The sequence below is a fragment of the Centrocercus urophasianus genome, unplaced genomic scaffold (assembly GCF_019232065.1).
Source record: "Centrocercus urophasianus isolate 14NV4802_14NV808 unplaced genomic scaffold, USGS_Curo_1.0 seq_13, whole genome shotgun sequence".
Lineage (NCBI taxonomy): Eukaryota > Metazoa > Chordata > Aves > Galliformes > Phasianidae > Centrocercus > Centrocercus urophasianus.
In genome coordinates, this window is record NW_024884475.1 from 28916837 (window position 1) to 28940720 (window position 23884).

The 23884-nt window shown below is 39.2% G+C and overlaps 1 protein-coding gene and 1 long non-coding RNA gene across 28 annotated transcripts in view; one reads left to right on the plus strand and one right to left on the minus strand.

Annotated features, from left to right (window-relative positions):
• The window catches only part of LOC122156751, a 26400-nt gene extending 5337 nt beyond the window's left edge, over nucleotides 1-21063 (minus strand). Inside the window, exons 1-2 of the long non-coding RNA XR_006167627.1 lie at nucleotides 20995-21063; nucleotides 1775-1984 (exon numbers count right to left, since the gene is read on the minus strand). This is a non-coding gene — a long non-coding RNA (uncharacterized LOC122156751). The remainder of the gene's footprint in view (nucleotides 1-1774; nucleotides 1985-20994) is intronic.
• SORBS2 (sorbin and SH3 domain containing 2) overlaps nucleotides 17897-23884 on the plus strand; it is a 185431-nt gene continuing 179443 nt past the window's right edge. For all 27 annotated transcript variants that reach the window (XM_042811805.1, XM_042811812.1, XM_042811813.1 and 24 more), the window contains exon 1: nucleotides 17897-18123. The gene's annotated coding sequence lies outside the window, so the exon portion shown is untranslated. The remainder of the gene's footprint in view (nucleotides 18124-23884) is intronic.

Sequence of the window (23884 nt, forward strand, 5' to 3'; positions counted from 1 at the left end):
TTTTTTTTTTTTTTTTTTTTTTTTTTTTTTTTTTTTTTTTTCCATCTATGCAAAGAATGAAAAATGAGGCATGGGAAGTTATACACTTAATGAATGGGTTCCTAGCTGTGGTAATTGAGCTTTTCTCAAGGCAGACAAACCTAGGAGGTGTAAGAACTGTGAGCAGACAGAGGAATCCTGACTCAGAAAGCTATCTTGCCCCACAGCAGCTGAGTAAGTTCATCAAAAGGAAGGATTCACTGACAGAAGCACGGAAAAGATGCAAACGACCATGAGGGACATCACAAGGATTTAAACGTGTCCAAAGAGCTACTAATATCTGTTTGAAAATGTGTATTGTGTCACTGCCTGCTGTTCACTATTAATTTGAGATGCTACTGAGAACTAAAGAGAGTTTTTTGTAAGAGACAATTTTACATTCTGCAGACAATCCTGATAAAGAACACAACAAAATCAAAGCAGAAGAGGCAGTATGTGATACTGACACTTGTTCCCTGCTTTTACGAACTGATCAAAAATTAGTCTGGATCAGAAGGATCTGCCCATGTCATTACCACAGATCACTATTCACACTAACACACTCAAAACTTAAAGTGTAAAATCTGTGGAAAAACCTGCTATGCAAGAGTGGGAACACAGCCAGCGACCACTTTCGCCAACAGGAGAAGTTTTAATAGCGCTTTCTATAGCATATAAAGAGAGTATCAGAAAAAAAAAACCAGCCATCTTATCCAATGGCTTAGCTCTTATAATTATGTGAATAGTATACCTTGGTCTGACAACTTAGAGCTTAATGTCATGCAAGATGTACATCCTGACTGAAACCCAGAGTGACTATGCTACAGCTCCTAGGATTCATTTAAAAACAAAAACAAAAAACCAAACAAATCAAGTTGTGCCAGGCTGTTCCAGACCACAGTCTGGAACCCTCTGCAAAATGAGGATCGTGACCATGGTCAGAAACATGACCATAAAAGACAAACGTATTCCTCTTCAATTATAGTTCATCTACAATACGATCAGCCAGTAATCTACCTAATACTTGTAGATAAAATGAAGACATGTTTGTATATTCAAAATCAACCAAAGTATCTCAAAGCATTTGTTTGTACTGCAATACTGTATAGCCAAAATACCTGATTTGGAAATCATCTTCCTCACTAACATTGTAAAGAGTTAATTACCATGCATCTCTTCTGATTTGCATCTTTTTCATTAACACAATAAAGAAATGAATCAAATTGGAATCACTGAAGTAAAAATGAAGGTTTTCTTTGGAGAAACCAGAGAAGGCAGCAGATACAGCAGATTTTATCACATATGGCTTTGTGATTTAACTCAGAAGGCAGCTCAACACCATATAGCCATTCATTCATTCCTCCCCACTCTTTGTGGGAGAGAAAATAGGATAAAATAAATATCAAAGTAGAACTTGTAGGTTGAGATTAAGAAAAACATTTACTAAGACAGAAAGAGTTAAATAACATTAAGAATAACTTATATACATGTCACCTTCTTTATAATGGATAAAAGTTCAAATGCAGTTTAAAAATAATTCATCCAGAATATTTTAAAGGTACTTCTGCATTGCATTATTTGGCAAAATAAGCTAATACGGAGCTATGGGATACGTATTTTAGGTTCTTTAACTATAAGTTAGGAGAAATACATTACAGACTTTTCTCTGCAAGACAGTAAAACTATTTGAGAAGCACAGTATTATTACAAGTACTGATGTTATTCCACAAGAAAAGACTGTTTCTAACAGACTCACATTTTAGTAGATTATTTTGAAATGGCAATATCAAAGTGTCGGGCTATCTGTCATTTATTCAGCAGTCCATCAGATTTCTCAGTTTTTCGTACATGCACAAGGGTACCACTAGATGTCAGCATTAACTTTCTTCAAAATAGAAACAAGCCGTTTGATTTCTATTCACAGGTAGGAACATATCCTCAGGGTAGACCGTGACATCCAAAGCTCCTTAAAAAAAAAAAAAAAAAAGGGTTTCTAGCCTTAAGGCTGAACTTGAAACTGCTTGAGCATTAAGGCTATCTACACTGCAAAGTATATTACAGCCCAAGAGACTGTAGTACATTCGGTGAAATTTCAGAAATTCCGTATTCATACTCCTAATAACTGAATGCGTAACATATGTAAAATGAATCATTTTATTCAGCTGTAGCTAGAGAAGTCAGTTCTGCAGCCTTGAAAATTCTGAGCTGTTTAGTGCCAGCAATATTACCATAGGCCTGCTGTTGCTGAGTTTACCAGATTTTATCTAAATAACATAAGGCGTAACATATGGACCTAACTGCATTTCAACAGCTTCACAAGAGTAATTCCTTAAAATTCAAACTTAATTCACTATGAAAGTAGCGAGATGCCTGACAAACATCCCTTTCTACTCTTAACATGCAAGTCTTAATCTCCCACAGGCCTGTCTACTAACTATTTATGATAACAGTTTTCCAGGAGACAACTCATTAAAATAATGCAAAAACGAATCTGTAAGCTCTTAAGGCTTTTTTTTTTTTTTTTTCATCTGACAAAGTAAGCATTTCTCTCCTCCTGATTCAGTTCTGTCTGTATCTTCATACATTGCTTACTAACATGAAGATAAATGCCTGTCACCTCTTCATCCTTCCTGAAGTGTTTTGCTCATTGATACAGAAGTAGGCAGAACTAGAAAGCAAATGGAAAAGCCCTACATGTTGGAAGACTATTTGAATCTAGACTTCTACATTGATTCTTAAAGCTTGTTCAGAACACTAAATTGGGAAATGTTGACTGAAATGTTGTAATTTGTTTTGAAATAAAATTAGCAGAACATTTTCAGACTTAGACTTAAGACAGATTTCTGTACTTAAAGACAAGGACTGTGGGAGCAGTGAAAAATCTGGGATTAATACTTATGTCCCAAACAATGTAGTAGGAGAGATTTGTGTTTAATTGTTGGGGATAAAAGCAAGTTGTTCATGGCAAACAGTATGCAAGTCAGAAAGTATTCAATCATTTGAGGTTCCCATATATTTTAAGCCTGAGAAGGCCATTTTACAAGACTTTTTTTCTTTATTGTTGCTAAGTTGCTAAAACTTATTTTTCATTTTTATAGAGGACTAGAGTATCTACAGATTATATACTGCATTATTTTTAGCTGTATTTGTGCATGCAATCAGGCATTGACAGTTCTACAATCTCATTATGGTTACAGTTCTTCCTATGAGGTTTTTTCCACCTGTATTAAAAAGGAACTGACAAGGAAATCTGTAGCCTTAATGTCTTCATAGAATTGCAGAGTCATAGAATGGCTAGGGTTGAAAAGGACCACAATAATCATCCATTTTCAATCCCCCTGCTATGTGCAGCGTCACCACACCAGAGCCACATCCAGCCTGTCCTTGAATGCCTTCAGGGATGGGGCATCCACAACCTCCTTGGGCAAAATGATTCTGTCCTTTACCACCCTCTGTGTGAAAAAATACGAAAAAAATCCTCCGAATAGCTAACCTAAACCTGCCGTCCTAGTTTAAAGCCATTTCCCCTTGTGCTATCCACTCTCATAAACAGTCATTCTGCCTCCTGTTTATATGTTCCTTTCAAATACTGGAAGGCCACAATGAGGTCTCACCGGAGCCTTCTCTTTTCCAAGCTGAACAAGCCCAGCTCCTTCAACCTTTCCTCACAGAAGAGGTGCTTCAGTCCTCTGATCATCTTAATGGCCCTTCTTTGGGTCCATTCCAAGAGCTCCATGTCCTTCCTGTACTGGGGGCCCCAGCACTACAGATGGGGCCTCACAAGAGCTGAGTTAGAAGAGAACAATCCCTCTCCCTTCTGGCCACCCCTTATTTAATGCAGCTCAGAACACAGTTGGCCTTCCGGACTGCAAGTGCAAACTGCTGGCTCATTCCCAGCTTCTTGTTCACCAGGACCCCCAAGTCCTCCACAGGGCTGCTCTCAAAGGGTTCTTCTCCCATTTTGTATAAATACCTGCAATTGTACTGGTCCAAGTGCAACAGCTTGCACTTAGCCTTACTGAGCCTCATTAGGTTCTCACAGGTCCACTTCCCCAGCCTGTTCAGGTTCCTCTGGATGGCTTCCTTTCCCTCCAGTGTATTGACTGCACCACTCAGCTTGGTATCATCTGCAAACTTGCTGAGGGTGCACTTGATGCCATCACATATGTCATCAGTAAAGATGCTGAAGAGAGCTGGTCCCAAGACCAACCTCTGAGGGAGACTACTTGAGACTCGCCTCCACTCTGACACACAACCATTGGTCACAGCCCTGCAGCTGTGTTCAGCCAAACAGTTTTTAATCCACCAAACAGTCCATCTTTCAAATCCATACCTTCCCAATTTAGAGAGAAAGATACGGTAAGAGACCATGAGCACATTATTGTATTACTATTTTCTCCATTCTCTTACTTCAGAGAGCTGTTAGTGACAGCTGAGTATTGTGTCATTGAAGTTTTATGTCCTTTAGCACCAGTATTATCAATGAATTCCTGTAGCATTTGACAACATGAAACTCTGGACACTACCACACTTTTAATGCTGATCATGATTTGAAATTTCAAGAAAACTTGCAAAAGAATGAGAAGGGAAGCTCCACTGTCCCTCTGTGCAAGAATGCCCCAGGGCGTGCAAAAGCACTGCACTTGTTTGCCTCAGAATGGCTGTATGTACAGAAGCACGTGAAAAACAAGCAAAAGCAAATGGTGCTTCTTCAAACTTTGCTGTTTAAACTCCTCATAATTTCTGTTACTAAGACCATTGTGGAGTACAAAGTATTTATTCTTCCTAACAGCAAAAACAAAGAATAAATCCTTCAAATTGCAAATGAAATTCTATCAAGAAGCAATATGAGCCACAGGCCAGTTCTGTAATGCATCCACTTTGTTGTAATTCTCTTTCATTCATTCTACAATCAAAAATGGGAGAAGCAATCTATTTAGACAAACTTCAAGAATAGAGGTTTCAAACCTCTTTTGTCTATTAAGTCACCTGGGTGATTTATGCCAGTATAAAAAATTAGCAAAAAAGCAAGAGTATTTGATGGAATGTACAGATTTAACATTAAATATGTGTAAAAGATTAGATTTTTTCAGTAGATATTTTTTACTGTAAGTTCACAAAAACTGCTCCAGAGCAGCGTGGATCAGCACATTTCACAAGTAACATCAACTGCAAGTGTTACATAAACATTATTTGGATTTCTAGAAAACCTGAGTTTTTTTTTTTTTTAAATTGACCTTATATCAGAAGTAAAACTTGGAGATAAAATGCTATTGTTAGGATGTTAATCCAATGAATTTATCAAGCAGATAAGCAAGTAAGCAATGGATCAGAGATGCCACAAACACAAGCTTTTTTTTTTTTGTATGTCTTATTTTTTACGTTTCTTAATTCTCTCATGCCTCCTGTTATAAAGAAACAGCAGTTTCTCCCCATCAGAAGCAATGCTCCTTGCAGTGCTGATAAGGTCGGTGAGGTCCATATGAAATTAACTGTTTGCTGAGTTAAGTGCTGGTCACAAACTTTGCAGCTGCTTGGATGGGCAATTTTAATTCACAGCATATTTTCTGAAGTTGCCAACTTAGGGAAATCAACTGAAAAGTTCCAGCCCCAATTCTACTGTATCTTCTACAGAAGTGAGACTATTACCCAGCTTTATCACTGTATATCAATATGATTATGCTTACTTATATCCCATGAACTAAAATATGTAAAGTGGGCACTACTTCCTAATTACAGCCACATTTCATTCTGGTCATGTAACATGAGTGAAGAAACATGAGATATCTGAGCTCCTAAACAGTTCAAGGAAATGATTGAAGGAATCACTAGTGCTGCTGCACAGAAAGATCTCCTTAATTGTTTGAATACAAAATATATCATGGCTCTTTAAAAATGCTTACAGCAGTCATTATAACATCGTTCTCTGCCAGATATCCTGTCCTTTTCACAGAAGTATTATGTAAACAGCTTTAAAATTTGAAAAAAGGGGAAAAAGGAGGTTAAAGGATATAAAAAAAACTAATTTGTTCTCTTAAGAAAATAAAACACTGTGTGCACAAATACATTCCTGTACAGTGCCTGGAAACACATCAAGGAAGAGTTCTCTAATAAAGTGATCATATTATTCATTACCATTTAAAAACTATTCCAGCATACCGATCCGTGGTATGTTCTCAGCCTGCTTTGCAGCAGTTCAGAAAAAGGTCCAAGGTTCATAGAGGAGGGCTTGTAAGCGGCTCACAAACAATGTGCTTGAAATTCCTTTCTTTTGTAGCAGGAGTGCAAAACTACAGTTGAATAATTAAGCTATTGAACTAGGATTTATGCCGAAAAGACTAATTTGTAAGCTGTGCCCAAAGTGTCTGGTTTTGAAGTGATTTGCATATTTCTTCCTCTGGTATTCTAGGAATGCTATGGGAAACTTGCTACCCCAGGTCTCAGCAATAGGTTTCTCATGCATACCTTTCCAAACTTGTCTTTGAAAACATGAAAGCAAAGAGTGTGACAAGCAGCTTTAGATTCACATAGCTTATGAATACAGGTATTCATGGAACAGGAAGTTAACTTGAAATCTCTTACAGCGTACAATAAGATGCTATTTATCTAGGTTACATTAAAATTAATCCTAATGATTTATGCAGAAGTATAGGGGTTTAATAAACATAAGCAACAAAATCCAGGCACAGAGATGTTTATTTGCCAAGATCAAAGGCAAACTTTGTATTTGTGAAATAAAAAGCAGTAGTGATGATAGTGAGCAGAATGCAGGGCAACCCAGGGCATTTCCCCTGCATGCATACATTTAGTACTCAAGTACATGCCCTGCTCTTCTAACCGGAAAGAATGCGATGCTTTCCATTCCCAATATATCCCTTTATTGCATAATAAATTCATTAACCATTGGAAGTCATTAAGCTATCAGCTTATATCACTCATCCATATGAAATCACTTTTAAATACTAATTTAAGGAATGCACATATATTATGGCAGAGTGTTCATTTGGATCAAGTCAAATGATATTCAGTGAGGAGGCTAACGCAAATGCAGTGGCTATTTAGAGTCAGTACCAAAAAAAAAAAAAAAGCAAACAAGTACTGGAGAAGACTGGATTGTATATAACAATTACCAATTTTTTAGAACAGTGTGTGCATCCAGATACAACTTACACCAGAGTCTGACATTATATGAGGGTATTTTTTGGCTTTTGACAGAATTTATTTCTTGTTTCACAGCTTTGTGAACAATTACGCCTGCATCCCTCATACAGACCAAAGAAGAATCCTTTGAAAGAAGAGTGGAAGACATGCTCCTTCACTAATGGGCAACTGAGCATGCCTAGGGGAAGCAAAATTCAGGACACTGCAGAGTGTATAGCCACATTGAAGAGTCTACATAGGTACTCTGTGCTGCCTCATCACACTGGCCTGCCAAACGCCAGGAGCAGTGACCCCCTGGAGTACCTGCGAGGGTAGTGCAAAATACAGTCATCTTCAGCAAGCTCCTGATACTTGCTGAAGAGAAACCTCCATGATCACCACTACCCACAGTCAACACTTTATGCTGTAACAAAATTCTACAGCACTAGGCTGTCAAGAGGGATGAAACTACACCTCCTAAACTTCAAAACACAGCATATTTAAATTAGCCTTCTTTGGAAAATAATCACAGTAAGTCCTATGCTGCAAATGATATCATAACTAAGGTAGCTCATTAGCTTGTTAGAAATCTGAAAATTTTACCTCTGCATCTCAAAAATTGCTTGAACTTTCCATTTTTCTTTGCACAGTGTTTTTTACCTTATAATTGTCTTGAGCAGATGCTTTTAAAGAAATTATGACCACGTCTGCCTGCAAGTGAGAACCACATAACAGAACCAACTTCAAAGCTATCTGTACAGTTCTTTGGTGTTTTGGACAGCAGTACATGGCACTGCACTGTCTTTTATTGGTAAGCACAGTCATATAATATACCTAGTTAATAATATAAATACTTACTAATTACTTGATCAAGTTTGCCACATTTTTCAATAAGATGTGCATTGAGAGGGGCTACTCTTTTCACAAGGACCAAATTCATCTAATGTTTTAACAGCCATACAGACATGGTCTTCTCCATCTACTCAAAATTGTTGTGTAAGTTCATTGCAAACACATTTGTATGAAATTTGACTTGTTTTAATTAGCTAACTTTTGAACTCTTAGCACATTTTGATATTACAGATGCTCTCGCAATGACATATAGCTGACAACACTTTCATTTACAACTAGAAAGCAACATTTCATTTTCTGACTACAACCAGATGAAGTATTATCCTGTGAAAAGCACTAATAAAGGAGAGGAAAATAAACTATGCAGATGCATGTACACAAGAATTTTTGGCAGGACCAAGTACAATTATGGAAAGAGAAGTTGGGAAAAGAGCAACACAGCAGCTTGTAATTCCTTGCAGAGGCAATAGCCTAACCTCATGACCAGCAGCTGCATTAAGAACAAGCAGCTAAGGAAAGAAGTCCAAATACAACATTCCACCAGCAGCTTAGAAAGAAAACACGATTATACAGAAGTTTGAGGAACATTTTAACCAATATAAGAGTACATACTTTCATGACAAGCAAATTCTATTCTCTGTAGCCAGTCATAACAGGAAGGAGTTCTTATGGCATATTCAACCAGTACCTTCCTAGTAGTCCAAGGCTTTGTCTGTTTGGAAGCAGACAGCCTGTAGATGTCCTTTTTTGGATATCTAAAATTCATTTCTGTTGCAAAATGACTTTTGTTTTCTTAGGCATTTTAAGCCTTGTGATTAGTTTAACACGACCCTTGTATAAGCCAAAAGTTCATCATGTGGGTTTGAAAGAAGTAGTCAAAAATCATTTCTCTAACCCCATTGCTTGAATTGATTTCAAGGCAAGAATCCAGGAGTATATACTAACAATTCCATCTTCTTACAGCACTATACAAACGAGGATTCAGAAAATAAAGTCTGTACAAGGCCTCTGGTACAAAAAATACCAGCCCTCCTATGAACATATTTTTAGGTGTTGATAGGTAAAGACAGGACAAAAGTCCTGAGCGAATTTGCAGACATAATCACCAAGCCACTCTCAATGCTATTTAAAAAGTCATTACAATCAGGTAAAGTCCCTGGAGTTTGGGGAAAAAAAAAAAAAAAAAAAAAAAAAAAAAAAAAGCATCACTCCCATTTTTAAGAGGAAAAAAAAGATAACCCTGGGAACTACCAATTTATCTGTCTCACATCTTGCCAGGAAAGATCATGGAGCAGATTCTCTTGGAAGCTATGCTAAGGCACACAGAAGACAGAAAGGTGATATGAAAGAAACAGCATGGCCTCACCGGGAACAATCTAGTGGTCTTTTACGATAGTGTCACTGCACAAACATACAAGAGAAGAACTGCTGATATCATCTACCTGGATTTCAGTAAGGCTTTTAACACAGTACTCCACAACATTCTTCTCTCCAAATTGGAAAAATATGAACTTGATAGGTGGACTGTTCAACAGACAAAGAACTGGCTGCAGGATGGAGTCCAGAGAGTGGTGGCCCATCTGGATGGAGATCAGTGACAAATAGTTCTCCTCAGGGATCAGTGCTGAGACTGATACTCATTAATATCTTCATCAGTGACATCTATACTACCTTTCTGAAAGAGTGGTCAGGCACTGGAATGGTGCTGGAGGCACCGACCCTGGAGGTGTTCAAGGAACGCTTGGATTTTGTATTAAGGGATATGATTTAGAGAGAACTATTGGTGATAGGTAGGTGGATGGTTGGACTAGATGATCTTGTAGGTCTTTTCCAACCTTGGTGATTCTGTGAGAGTGGTATCAAGTGCACCTTCAGCAAGTTTGCTGGTAACACCAACCTGTGGGGCACAGTCAACACACCAGATGGATGGGATGACATCCATAGGAACCAAGACAGGCTCAAGCAGCAGGCCCAGCTGAACATCACAAGGTTCACAAATTCAGATGCAAAAATCTTCCACACAGGTTTAGGCAACTCCCATTACTATTACAAACTGGGGGATGAAAAGATTGAGTGCAGCCCTACCAAAAAAGATCCAGGGTGCTGGTAGATGACAAGTTTGACATGAGCAAGCAATGTGACCTTGCAGTCCAGAAAACCAACTGTATCCTGGGCTGCATCAAAAGAAGCATGGGCAGCAGATCAAGGGAGGTGATCCTGCCCCTCTACTCTGTGCTGGTGAGGCCTCACCTGGAGTATAACATCCAGATGTGGAATCCTCAGTACAGGAGAGACACAGACCTCTTGGAGCACATCCAGAGGAGAACCACAAAAATGATCCAAGGGATAGAACATCTCTCCCACAAAGACAGGCTGAAAGAGCTGGGGCTGTTCAGCCTGGAGAAAAGACTCTGACATGATCTGATAGCAGCCTTACTAAAGGGGAGCTACAGGAAAGAAGGGGATAGACTCTTCAGCAGGGTCCATTGAGATAGAACGAGGGGAAATGATTTCAATGAAGGAAGAAGTCTTTTACAATAAGAGTGATGAGGCGCTAGAACATGTTGCTAAAGATGTGGTTAATGCCTCATACCTGAAGACATTCAAGGCAAGGCTGGATCAGGCTCTGAGCGGCCTGATTGAGCTGTGGATCCCCTGTTCAGGGGAGGTGGACTAGATGCTTCAACTTAAGGCTGTAGATTTTAGAATCGGAACATTTTTCTGATTCTCATTATCTTTCCCAAAAGTCTAACCCATTTTGCCTATGAAATGTAATGCAAATTCACAGAACAGCAGAGATTTGCAATAGAAGTGCTTGAGGATAATGCTGATAAACCAAAGTGAATCTAGGAGTCCAATGAGAAGCGTTAAGTCCTGCACCTTGAGGAATAACACCATGTACTTGTACATCCAGGGGTTCATTTGGGTGGAAAGCAGCACAGCAGGGAAGAACCTTGAACAGAAATAATCAGAAATCATCGAATCATATAATTGCTCAGGTTGGAAAAGAACTTAAAGATCATCATGTCCAACCACAACCTAATCATTCTACCCTAACTCCCTCTGCTACCCTAACAACCTTCTGCTAAATCATGTCCCTGAGTACCACATCCAAATGGTTTTTAAACACATCCAGGGATGGTGACTCAACCACCTTCCTGGTATTCTAGTGCTTAACAAGCCTTTGGGTAAAAAAGTTTTTCTGTATAGGAAATGTTTTAAACAAAAATACCCTTATTCCAACTGATATCCAACGTAAACCTCCCCAGTCACAACTTGAGGCCATTTCTCCTCATCCTGTCACCAGTGAGAAAAGACTAACTCTGCTCTTGTTGTAAGCACCTTTCAGATATTGGAAGAGAGCAATAAGGTCTCCCCTCAGCCTCCTCTTCCCCAGACCAAACAGCCCCAGTTCCTTCAGTCGCTCCTCATAGGCCATATTCCGCAAGCCCTTCACAAGCCTCATTGCCCTTCTTTGGACCTGCTCCAGCACCTCAGTGTCCTTTTTGCATTGAGGTACCCAAAACTGAACACAGTATTCAAGGTGAGGGCCCAACAGGGATGAATACAGGGGCAGAATTACTTCCCCAACCCTGCTCACTACACCGTTCCTGATACAAAAAAGTATCAGAAATGTACCTGCTCAGGGAAAAAAAGGGAGAAAGAAATCTATCTTGGGCTGCATTAGAAAAATAATTCCTAAGAAGCTGTGGATGATTCTTCATCTTCACTCAGTCCTGTTGAGATTACACTTGGAGCATTGTGTACAGCTCTGGGCTTCCTGCACAGAAGACATAAATGGACATACTAGAGCAAGTTCACAGGAAAAATAATCAAGGAATTGTTCTTCCTATGAAGCTGAGAGCATTATAATCATTCAGCCTGGATAAGAGAACACTCAGGGCAGATTTCAGTGTGCATAAGCATCAGATGGAAGGGTACTCCTGAAGGCATCCATCACTTCAGGAGTATTCAGTGAAAGCATGAGGCAGTGAACACAAAATGAAATATAGAAAATGGTTTAAACAAAAATACCTTTATTCCAAGGGTGATGACACACTGGAACAAGCTGCCCAGAAGCAGGGAAATCTCCACCCTTGGAGACATTCAAAACTGGATGGTAGAGCAGGTTGCCCATAGCTCTAAGTAAGCCCATTTTGTGCAGGACACTTGGACTAATTCATACAACTTCAGATATTATATGGTATTACAAAGAAGAAAAAAAGTCTTCACATCATCTATTTCAGCAAATACCAACGAATCTGCTATTTCTTAATAGCTTTTCACTTGGTTGCTTTTCAACCTGACTAAAAATCACTAAAAAGTACAAGAAAAACCAGTTTCAGGCTTCCTGTAAGAGTAATACTGGAAAACTTCTATAGTGATAATATTGTTATGGCCACAAGCTGAAGAGCTTCACGTAGCACTACAAGGAAATTGAAACATTGTCAACAAATACATCTAAAAGTGAAGTTAATGCAAAACTGCAGCTCATCAAAAAGAAGTAGTGCCAAGAAAGACATTCTTTCTCCACATACTCAACCCTTAGACTTTAAATGCAGTTTGCCATACTCCAGCAAGATCCAGTGGAATGGATCCTCTGATATTGACCCTGAATATCTGCTCCAAACGGGCCTGATATTTTGCTGCATTCCATTTATACTCCACTGTCCTAGTAGCATAGAGCTGAAATGGAAAACTCTTCCCAGAGCCTATAGACAGGGGAGAATTAGAAATATGACCTAGTACATAATCTCTCTAAATGAACGAAAACAGGAAATAAGTTGGAAGCTGCCAATTTCACCTGATAGAGATGTTGAAGTGCTGAACCTACTCAGCACTTCAAGCACCTAAAACTATTCCTCCTGCCCACCCCCCTTGTTGCAAGAGTTGAGGCCAAGATTACTTTACCTAGAACAACTTTGGTTCAGTGAACAGTGCAGTGTGTACCACTATTAACATTGTCTTGTACTCTACATCATATAGAAGTCTTTAAACTCATCATTCAGGTATTTTAGAATACAAGCTATTATCACTAAAAAAGGAAAAAACTCCTGCTGTTTTCTTACTTTAACTGCTTTTTACTAGGAAAAATGTGAAGACAAGCATTTCTTCCAACAATGTTCTTAGCTTTCACCTAAAGCGCAGGGAAACTATGTATAGTAAAGCCATTAAATTTAAATAATTTCTGATGTTACAGAATTAGAAGACTCTTAGAGTATTATTATTTAAGTAAAAATAAAAAATGCTAGGTTGCAAATTTATTCTGAAGTAAATTTTGAGTTACACCTTTGATTTCCACATTTTCCTCATAATTATCACATATCCAGAATGAGGCAAGTATGGAAATAGTAGTATGAGTATGCAACTGAATAAAACTTTGTATAACAGCAAAGGCAATAAAAACAAAAAAAAATTTAGATAGCTGCTTTTTCAATGGAAGTAGCTGTCTTTACTATAAGCTATTGCTCACAAATGCTTTTATAGAAGATGAAGTAGCATATTAGCAGGCAAACATGAATGTCTTAATTTTTAAACTGTTGACTGAACTATAACTCATTAAAATTAAAAAAATTCAGTATTTTTTACTGAAAATTCTGAGAAAAATCTGACCTGCTCAAGAATTTAAATATAGGCTTTTTACATAATAAGAAATAATGATGTTACAAAGTACAAGATAAAACTTGTTTTAAAATTTACTGTTTCTCCAGTCATTACATAATGTGTCACAAAGACTAAACTTCCCTTCCTGTGGCTTAGTACCCCATTGCTCTAGTCTTCAGCTAGAGATGCCCAGCAGCAGAAAATGTTCATGGAATTAGGTGAAAGGCAGTCACAGCTTCTTCGGCCTTAGAACTTCCTCAGCTTCATTAGGGCAGCAGTCTTTCCTGGCATCTGTCTCTCTATAATCCTGATTAAAAGTAATGCTTCTAGTCTTCATTGCAGTTCAGATGCCAGTACTCAAATAGACTTCTACCAGGTTAGAAAGAGATTAAGAGTCTGGCTCAAGATAATACTCTAGTCTAAGCAGGAAATGTTTAACGACAGTTATTTCACTGTCAAGTGTGAGCACCCTTCCCCTCCTCACGCCTTACAAAAAGGCTGAGCACACACCTTTCCAGTAAATTTACCTTTTAGGAAGACCAAAGTCATAGCTCCATTGCAACAAATTATTATGTAGATACAACAGATGTAATTGTCAGAGGCAATACATTTACTCCACAGATCACAAAACTATCCCCAATTTCCATTTAGTTTTGGGCAGGGAGTTAAGACCAAAACTCACTCAAAATAGCAATTGGAAATTGCAGACATCATCAGAATATTGATCCCATCCCTGGCCCACTCCTTTCCCAGGTTGAGATTCAACCTGGGAAACACTTTTTAAAAGTTGTGAAAACTGTTAAGAAGCAACACACTCCAAATACTCAGTCAAGCTTTGTTCTGGAAAATATTTTGAGAACAGCATTTCCAACTGTGATTTAAAGTTAGTAATTTCAGATATTGTCCTCAAATGAGAATTGTGCCTGAAGGAGTGTTTTACAGGATTTGAGTACAGTGCATAATGACCAGCTTCTGACTGTATTAGTCTAAATATCTTTCAACTTAATGCTGAAGACACCATTTTTTGATACACCCTAACTAAAATACAAAACTCAAGCTGTTGAACAAACATTATGCCTCTTTTATAATTTCTACTGTCTTTTAAAGGAAACAGACAGCTAAAGGAACACAGGTAAGAAGGGTCTGTGCTCTTTAACATCTTTATCAATGATGGAATTGAGTGCACCCTCAGGAAGTTTGCTAATGACACCAAGCTGAGTGGTGCAGCTGACACAGTGAAAGGAAAAGATGCCATTCAGAGGGACCTCAACAGACTTGAAAGGTAGGCCCGGGTGAATCTAATGATGTTCAACACAGCAAAGTGCAAGGCTTTGTACTTGGGCTGGAAGAATCCCAGGCATCCATACAGACTGGAAGGAGTGGTCTTTAAGAGCAGCCCTGCAGAGAAGCACCTGGTGGATGAAACACTGAACATGAGCCAGCAGTGTGCTCTTGCAGCTTGGAAAGCAGATGGCATCCTGGGCTCCATCAGAAGAGGATTGGCCAGTAGGGACAGGGAGGTGATTGTCCCCCTCTATTCTGCTCTTGTGAGGCCCCATCTGGAGTACTGTGTCTAGGTCTCAGGCCCCCAGTACAAGAAAGACAGGGAGCTGTTGGAGAGGGTCCAGGTGAGAGCCACAAAGATGATCAGGGGACTGAAGCACTTCCCCTACAAAGACATGCTGAGGGAGCTGGGCTTGTTCAGCCTGGAGAAAAGGCTGCAGGGTGACCTCACTGCAGCCTATCAGTACCTAAAGGGAGCCTACAAACAGGAAGGGAATCAACTCCTTGAAAGCGTAGATAAAACCATTTCCCCTTGTCCTGCTGTTAAGTTGAAGGAGGGAAAATTTAGGTCAGATGTCAGAGGGAAGTTCTTTACTATGAGTGATGATGTGCTGGAACAGGCTGCCCAGAGAGGTTGTGGATGCCTTGTCCCTGGAGGTGTTCAAGGCCAGTTTGGATGGGGCCCTGGGCAGCCTGGTCTAGTATTAAATGTGGAGGTTGGTGGCCCTGCATGTGACAGGGGGGGTTAGAGCTTCATGATCTTCGTGGCCCCTTCCAAACTGGGCCATTCTGTGAAACAAAGGTTTGCTTTACTCTCCTTTTCTTCTCTCGTGTACCTTTGGCATCTCTCCTATTACTGCCCACAACAGCAAACCAGAAAAGGCAAGAAAACTTATCTGGAATTCTAAGCAAATAGCCAATTTCCTTCAAAACGTGTAACTGAATAAATTCCAGATTATATCTGTAATTATAACACATCCCTTCCTTTCTGTTATGACTCATACAAAAATTGCAAAGCAAAGATCTTTAATCAAGCACAAACTCTTAAGTACAAACAACAAGTTCAATCTCACTTGTTGATTCTATTGGCTCCATCATAATACTGTGTGTATGAGGCACTGTACCAACTGAAAGGTCAAGCTAGCAAAAGCATTGCCATGGTGCCATGTAATCAATAGTCATTCTTCAAGTGGGTCACTAGTAGTGGCATGGAAAGGTCAAGTTGTCACTTGAGGGCAATCATCCTTTGCATTCAACTGCTGCAAGGAGATTAAAGAGGACCAAACATAAGAGAATTTTCAGTTGAAATATAAGACATCTAAAAGCAGTTTTCCGTGGAATCTCTACTACTGTATATATAAAGAATCTCAAAATCAACATCACTCAAGTCAAAAAGGATTATTTTAATCTTATTTGGTATCAACAAACTAAAATAACTTCAGGGAAAGACAAAACAGGCCATGTTAGTACAAAGCAAGCATCAGCATGAGAAAAATAAGAAACTAACTCCCTGTGAAGAAAATATACACTTAAAAAATAGCATGGATACTTAAACTGCATTTGGTTTTATAAATCTCAAAACTGTTTAAAAGTACCTTCTCTAAGTTGTATTTCATTGCAGCTGCAGTAAAAAAAAGCTCCTACAGTTCTGTGCCTATGGAAGCAGGAAGGGATGTTGCAAGTCATTAGTCTCTATTTATTTAGAAAGATGAGGCATTTGAGCACCTCCAACACAACACATTTACCTCACATCTGACTTCCTTGCTGAGAAAGGACTGTTGATAGCAACAATTTAACTTTCTCTAAACTTCTCTTTGCTGTCATTTGTAGACCGCTGTCCTCCTAGCATGTAGGGGCGGACTCTCAACAGTCTGTCTTAAAGGCTCACAGCTTTGTATGTCTAAATAAAATCTTTATGAAGAGTACAACAAAGGGGACAGATTGTTTCACTCATTCGACTCCTTAACAGATGTTAAACACTGGACAAGCAATGTAATCTGCTCCCATTTGTTTTTAATGTTATATCACTGCATATCTTTCTCCTGGTTCATTAGATATTCCTGCAGCAACTGAACTTGTCTGAGCAGACACGTGTAGGTATACTCTCAGGCCTACTATATGAGTAAAATTACTACAATAATCATAGCTCTCAGAAGTACTTAACTCAAGTATTTTTCTTAGACTAGTAGGCTACTAATAATAAACCTTCAGGCACTTAAAGACAAACCTGATTTTAATGGGACAGAAATTCAGCTGTGCTTGGAAAACACCACAGCAGTCCAGAAACTGCACAACACCATGCAGAATCAAGGTTAACAGCTTGCAGGACAGAGTTCTATATTTCAGTAATCTGAGACAATACCTGCAATTTACAGTCTCCAAGACCAGCTTAGCTGTAGGATGGCCAGTTAGGCTGAGAGAAGCCTTCAAAATAATCCTGTGGGACTAGAAGAACACTGAAGCATTCCTTATAATCAGTTATTGTAACAGCAGACAGTTCACAACTGTATCTGTTTCTACATCATACTACTGTTACAGTTTTCTCTATTTCTAAGATATTCCTAAAGAGACATGAAAAAATGCTAAATGAACTAAAACACTGCATTCTTAAAGCAATTGTTATAACAGCATGTGCAGGATATTTTCAAAATAAACCCAGACAATTTAAGAATTATAGCTTTCCATATAAAGATGTTTTGTAACAAACAGTTTCTCCTGACCTATTATGTTAGGTTTTCTGAAAGATTAAGCCCATATCTCATAGGGTGAATTTAGATGTTGAAGTACTATGCTATTTTTTCATACTTTTCCCCATTCTATTTCAACTTCTGCTCAGCACCTCTTCCCTTTACAGCAAACAAACATTAATCAGTCACCTTTGCCCTGACTGAATACCCCAGTATAATAGTATGCTTGGCACAATCGGCAATATTTGGAATGCAAGTAATCTCATTCCAATCAAGTTAAACAATAACCCAAACTAACTGCAGTTCAAATTCTAGAAAGATCATGCTGTCTAAAGTTGATGGTCCACAGGATTTCTAAGCTTGAAATTATGGCCACTGTGCACTAATAGCACGTTCTAGGCAGCACAAGGATTTGAAGATTCAGAAAGCCACCTTGCAAAAGTCTATTGATCAAGTTCATCCTCTCAGTTCCATCTGAATGTGGCATAAAGACAACAGCCAACAGAAATTCCTGATGAGTTAAAGAAATGGGAAACAGGTGGGTACTAAAAGGGGCTGTGGTGTGATTGGGCAATATAGAGCTTGCAACTATGCCAGGCATAAGGAAGAGATAGACAGGAAAGAAAAGATGAAGTGTGAGAATCCTAAACACAGGTGTTCTGAATCAGGGAGTCAGAAATATAGGAAAGTATAAGCTAAAGCCTGAGGTGGGTTGGCTGTGAACTTGTTTTAAAGTGGGGAAATTGAGTGGGTGGAAGGCTTCAGAGAAAGCCTCCTCAGTCTAAGAGGGAGTTGAGGAAAACAGCACTGTAAAAGCCTGTAGAAGGGGGAGCATGACAGAACATTTTAACTCTGGTTGTTGGTCATTTCTTCCTGTAGTTATGCTTAAGATGTGGGAAATCCCAGTGAGTTTTTAATTCCTTAGTAAGAAGCTCAAGCATGAAAATTCATGTCACCTCTCCTGTAGCTTACGCCATCATAACAGGCCTTTGTCATTCTTCAGCAAGCATTCACCCATTACCATCCACTCCCACTTGTTGGGATTTTTTCTAGATGAACCCCCAAACATAAGTCACTGAGCTCATGAACTCCATTACACCCACACATACCTACTGTCCACAAAATCACAAAGTGGCAAGCAGGTGGTGACAACAGTCACTCCATGAAGGCTTTCTTCACCCCAAAGAATATGGCATTTTTGCAAAAGTCTGCTCAGACAGGCTTCCTCTTGCTCACAATGTCACCAAAGCAAGCTCATGTCAGCTGTGTCTCCCCTCAAAGCCTCTCCCCCTCCTAGAGACAGAGCATCCTCCTTGTTTTGCCCTCTCAAGAGGCACCTAGCCCTTCCCAAAGGAAGCTGTGCATTGGCAATCATACCTTAAAAAGGCTCTTTCCTTTCTCACAAGGAACATTCAGACACTACTGGACATCAGACATTTAGCAACATCATCACTACATGATCTGAATTTCCTCCTCTCAAAGGGATCTACTATTCCTGGGGAAAGATTCAGCTGCTGATAGAGGCCCTCTTTTGAGATTATTAGCTCCATTATCACTCCTTTTTCTTCCACATGCCAGTTCTGTCAAACATTTCTGCTACCTATGTCACTTTCAAAGTATATAGACATTACATAGGGGCATCTGCCCCTTCTGGGGCCAATTAATGCCCTCCGGAGACACTGAGGCATTTGCTCATGGATAAGGGTCCCCTAGGTCAAGGACTCCCATTTCACATGGCTAAAGGTCCATCTAGGCATGAAGCAGAAAAACACCATAACCCCTGTACCCTCTTCTTTCCATCTTCCCTCAAATATATCTCCCACTTCTTGGCACAGCTCTTTCCTTCCTAAAACACAGGAAGTTGACCTAAATTTCCCCCAAACATGAAAAATCTATTGTGAAAAGACCATAATACCCTTTAGTCTCCCAAATTCAGAACAGAAGACATGCACTAGCATTTGCCTCTTCTATGCCAGGCTTTCCCACCAGCCTCCACTGGATACTTTTTCACCAACACCCACCAACTGCACTCACATAACTGCCAAGCCCACAACATTTTCAGAACATGTGGAAGCTTCTCATCTGCTTCTCAAGGGCAATACTGCACCCTACCCCCATAACAGGTCCTCCTGGAAGAAAAATCCAGTGAAGCATGAAGCACTCAAGCTCATGAATCTCATCACAGCACTCTCCTACCTCCTCCACCACCCTCACAACATATGGAAGCTGCACACATGCATGTGTCAGTCCTACAGTAGGCTGCTCTCCCCACGTGTTTCTCACAAGCTAACAAGCTTGCCTGAATACCTCTGTTCACAAAACCATGCTGCTGCAGCACGCATTTTACCATACCATCCTAAAAGGCATCTGCTCCTTTCAGACAAACCCCCTTCATCTCCTCCTAAAGATCTCTTCCCCAGAGACACAAGCTCATTCAAATGCCTCTCATACACAAGGCACTTTGCACATTCCTGCCAGCTCCACTGCCTTCACAGACCACATAAACTCATATAAGCATCTGCTCTTTCTCATGGTGGCTAATCCTTTCTGGCAGGGAACATTTTTCCACAAGTCAATACAAACACTAATCAGCTCATGAGTATCACTGCAGCCACACACATTCCCACTACCTTCACAAATGAAGGTAGCATCCAAGCTAGACCCCTGACCCCTCCACCCCAGCAGGAATTCATTCCTCACAACAAGGGCCTTTTACTGACATGAGTCCAATTAAACTCAAGGATTCAGCTGGCAAACACAACTGCATGCTTCTGCTGCCCTCATAACAGGGAAAGGAATTCACACAGCTGTCTACCACTCCTGAGTAAGGCCTTCCCCTCCCTCCAAGTAGTCCCTATCTTGGGAGACTAAGCCCTTCCAAACACCTCTCAAACTTCAGGAACTTTACTTGGAAACAGCCTCTCACCTCCTGCTCCACATCTACCCCCAGTGGAAGGTGTGCACCACTGTACATCTTTCTGTGTAAAGCTTCCTCACCAGCTTCTATGAAGTATCTTCACAAATCCCCAGGTCTGTTTGAACATGAGACACCCTTTGAGCACTATTGCAGCTACAGTATTCCTGCTAACCCCACAGCAATTTGCAACTGCTCATAGAAATGTACTGTTATTAGACAACACAGCACTCCCTTCAGCAGCCTACTGACCCAGAAACCTGCTCAGAAAACTAGCCCTCTCCCTTATGAGAAAAGTACTGACAACCTGTAGGAAGGCTCTGCCCACAACACAGGTTACTTTTCCCTAGCTTCCCTCAGAGAGGAGGCATTTAAGCTTGGTTGTCTTCACAGTTGCATAATCAATGAATGTAAAGATGCTATAATTATGAAATAAACAAGAAAGTCTAGCTAAGCAGGTTATAATAACAAAAATAGAATAGATAGAATACTTACCTGCATTCTGGGCTAGCTGCAAAATTCCAGAGAAGGGATCTCCAGAAGAGATCCTTTCCCATTAGTAGTCAGCTCTTAAATGGGTCTAGAAGAGGTGAATTACCTTCACCTGTGCTCACGTGGCTGACTCACTGCTCACCTCAGGTGATCAATCAGAGGTTCAGGCCATGATTCAGTAGTTTCCATACAACAGTATACAGGAGTAGCACATATGGCACCATCCCTCCTTATAAAACACAAACACACACACAAAAAAGGTTATATGCCCTTTTGGACAACAGCAACTTAAAATCTCCTGTCACGACCACAGCAAACAAACTGAAAACAGGAGAGTTGTTTCTTTTCTGCAAGATGCCATTTATAAGTCCTTTCTCAATAAGTTTACACATGAGATATTTAAAACACTCATGATAACAATTGCACAATTCTGCAGCCTCCACGGTACATGGAAGTTATGCACAGGTATACGCTACTGCTTGTGGAGACTTCCCTCACCATCTTCTGCTCTTTAACCCCACTACTCCATAAGCTACGTTACTGCTGCACACTCCTGCCTCTTCTATCACTCACATCCACCACTGCATAAAGCTCCATTCTTTCATTTCCCCTTTTGTACTACCATGGTTTACTGCACTTATAAATGCTTTTGCTCACGCACATTAAGTCCCACAACAAACTCAGATCACACACAGATACCTCACACCTGTGAAAATCTTCTCATGTCTCGGTCACTTTCCAGAAGGTTCTTAGCTACTCAGACAGCTGCAGCACATGAGTCATTCAGGTTGCAAATGCCATCAGGTGTTCCACATTATTCCTTCATCAGGGGTCTTCAAGTGGGTAGAATCCCTTCCTACACTACTCCCAGACTACAGCTTCTAACAAAACCTTTTACAAGGTATGCAAAATGTAGAGAGTAGACTGATCAACTAGTTCAAAATGCCCTGAAGGGTATATCTTTATGGGAAGCTTACCTTTTACTCTGAGATTTTAGGGGAGAGTTTGGACCCCCAGCAGTGTAAGTACAGAAACTTATGGAGCTTTAATTTAAGAATTGCTTTTTTTTCTCTAGTTTTTTATTTTTTGCATGTATTAGAAAAAAGGTGAACTATTTCTGCTAATATGTTTGTGGTTACTGAAGAAATAATGCTTATAGCTTCCTTAATTTTACGTTATTGTGTTTTTATTCGAATTAAAACAATTGCAATTAAAACCGTAAGTGAACAGTTATTTTCTATATCTTTCAAGTAATTTTTCTTTACCTTTTGAGGTCAGGTTGCTGCAGAAATCTAGGAGCTGTTTGAATGCATGTGTGTTTGTATGTATGTAAAGACTTTTCTTGCTGTATTTCCAGTGTATTTACAGTTCTTAAAACATAATAATAATAATAAGAGATTGCAAGATATGATGAAACTATTTTCTATTCTCAGCTCTTCTCATGGCCCTAGTTGTTAACTCTTAAGGTGTCATACCTTTCCCTTAAATTTTAATGTCTGAGAATTTCAGAGTAGAATAACTGTTATTCAGCTGTTGTTATACTGTAAAATACCATAACTATATGGAAAAATTGGGACAGAGAGTCAATGCTCATTTTGGAGGGTACTGTATCTTACAACAGAAAATTTCAAACGCTCTTTTATTTTATAGGTTCTTTCATTTTGTTAACTTCTATGTTGCCTATTTAGGAGCCATATTTCAAGGTTGAAGACTTATGTTAAAAAGCATTCACTTCCTAGTCTCTTATCTCTTATACAGGATCAAATCCCACAGTGATGAGTGGGGGATGAGACTATTTTAAAAATATGGAGGAAGTCGGTGTTATAATTACAGCTATTATTTGAGATGAAGGGCCAAACCAATTTCTATAAGCTATGCGTAACTGTTAATGCTCATTTCGTGAGAGAAGATTGCTATCCTTAAGGAAAGGTGAAACAGCCCTTAGAGAAATTTCTCAATAGGAAGTTAGTGAGTGCTATTGCAGTATTAAAATAAAAACCTTGTTCTGGGCTCATATAAAGCAGAGCATTTAGCTTTGCAATATGTCTTCCTTGTAGAAACTAGTTCATATCTTCTCTGTAATATCCACAAATCAGTGCAAGTTCCAGGGCACTGTTAGATTTAAGAGCTTATTTTGAATCCATAAAAATTCAGGACTTTGTGATAGAATAGAAGGTATGATTAAAAATGTATCTTTTGCTGTTGATATAAAGCAAATTCTGTTATGTGCATGAATCAAACCTGCTTTGTTTCTGAGGTAATCGTTTCCTGATTTTTTTCATGTTCTCCTTGCCTGATATATATTGTAGGACTGTATCTTTTTATTATTGTACCTTCCTAATTATGCTACTGATGAGCTTAGAGTCCTATTTTTCCTGAGGAGGATAAAGGCCTTTAGAAATAAAAAAGAGTACATAATATTAAGTTTTTGCCTTATCTACTCTCATGATCTATTAACTACTTAATTATCAAATGTTCTGTTGAGACTAATCACAGAGAAATTTCTACCTGAGTCTTCATTTCAATGTCCAATTAGTGATTGACGCTTTTAATTCATTTCTGAATATAGTTGAGATTTCATTTTTGAATGCAAGCACAGTTCGTGTGCGTACTATTAAGGACAAGAAATGCTTCAGTGTCGTTTCTAGTCTTTCTCCAAATATGTTATTGCTTTCATGATACTGGGTTGTAGTCAACTAAAATACCACTGATTGGATCCTTACCAAAATATAAATACGTAAATATTGAAGAGAAAATGTTGCACAGAGCAAGATTATTAGGCTTCACACTGTTAAGTGCTTAGTATTGAGAAAACCACTGTACTTTGTGGAAAAAAAATGCAATAGTAAAAGTCGTAGTAAGATCTGTGGTTTGCTTGATGCTGGATAAAGAA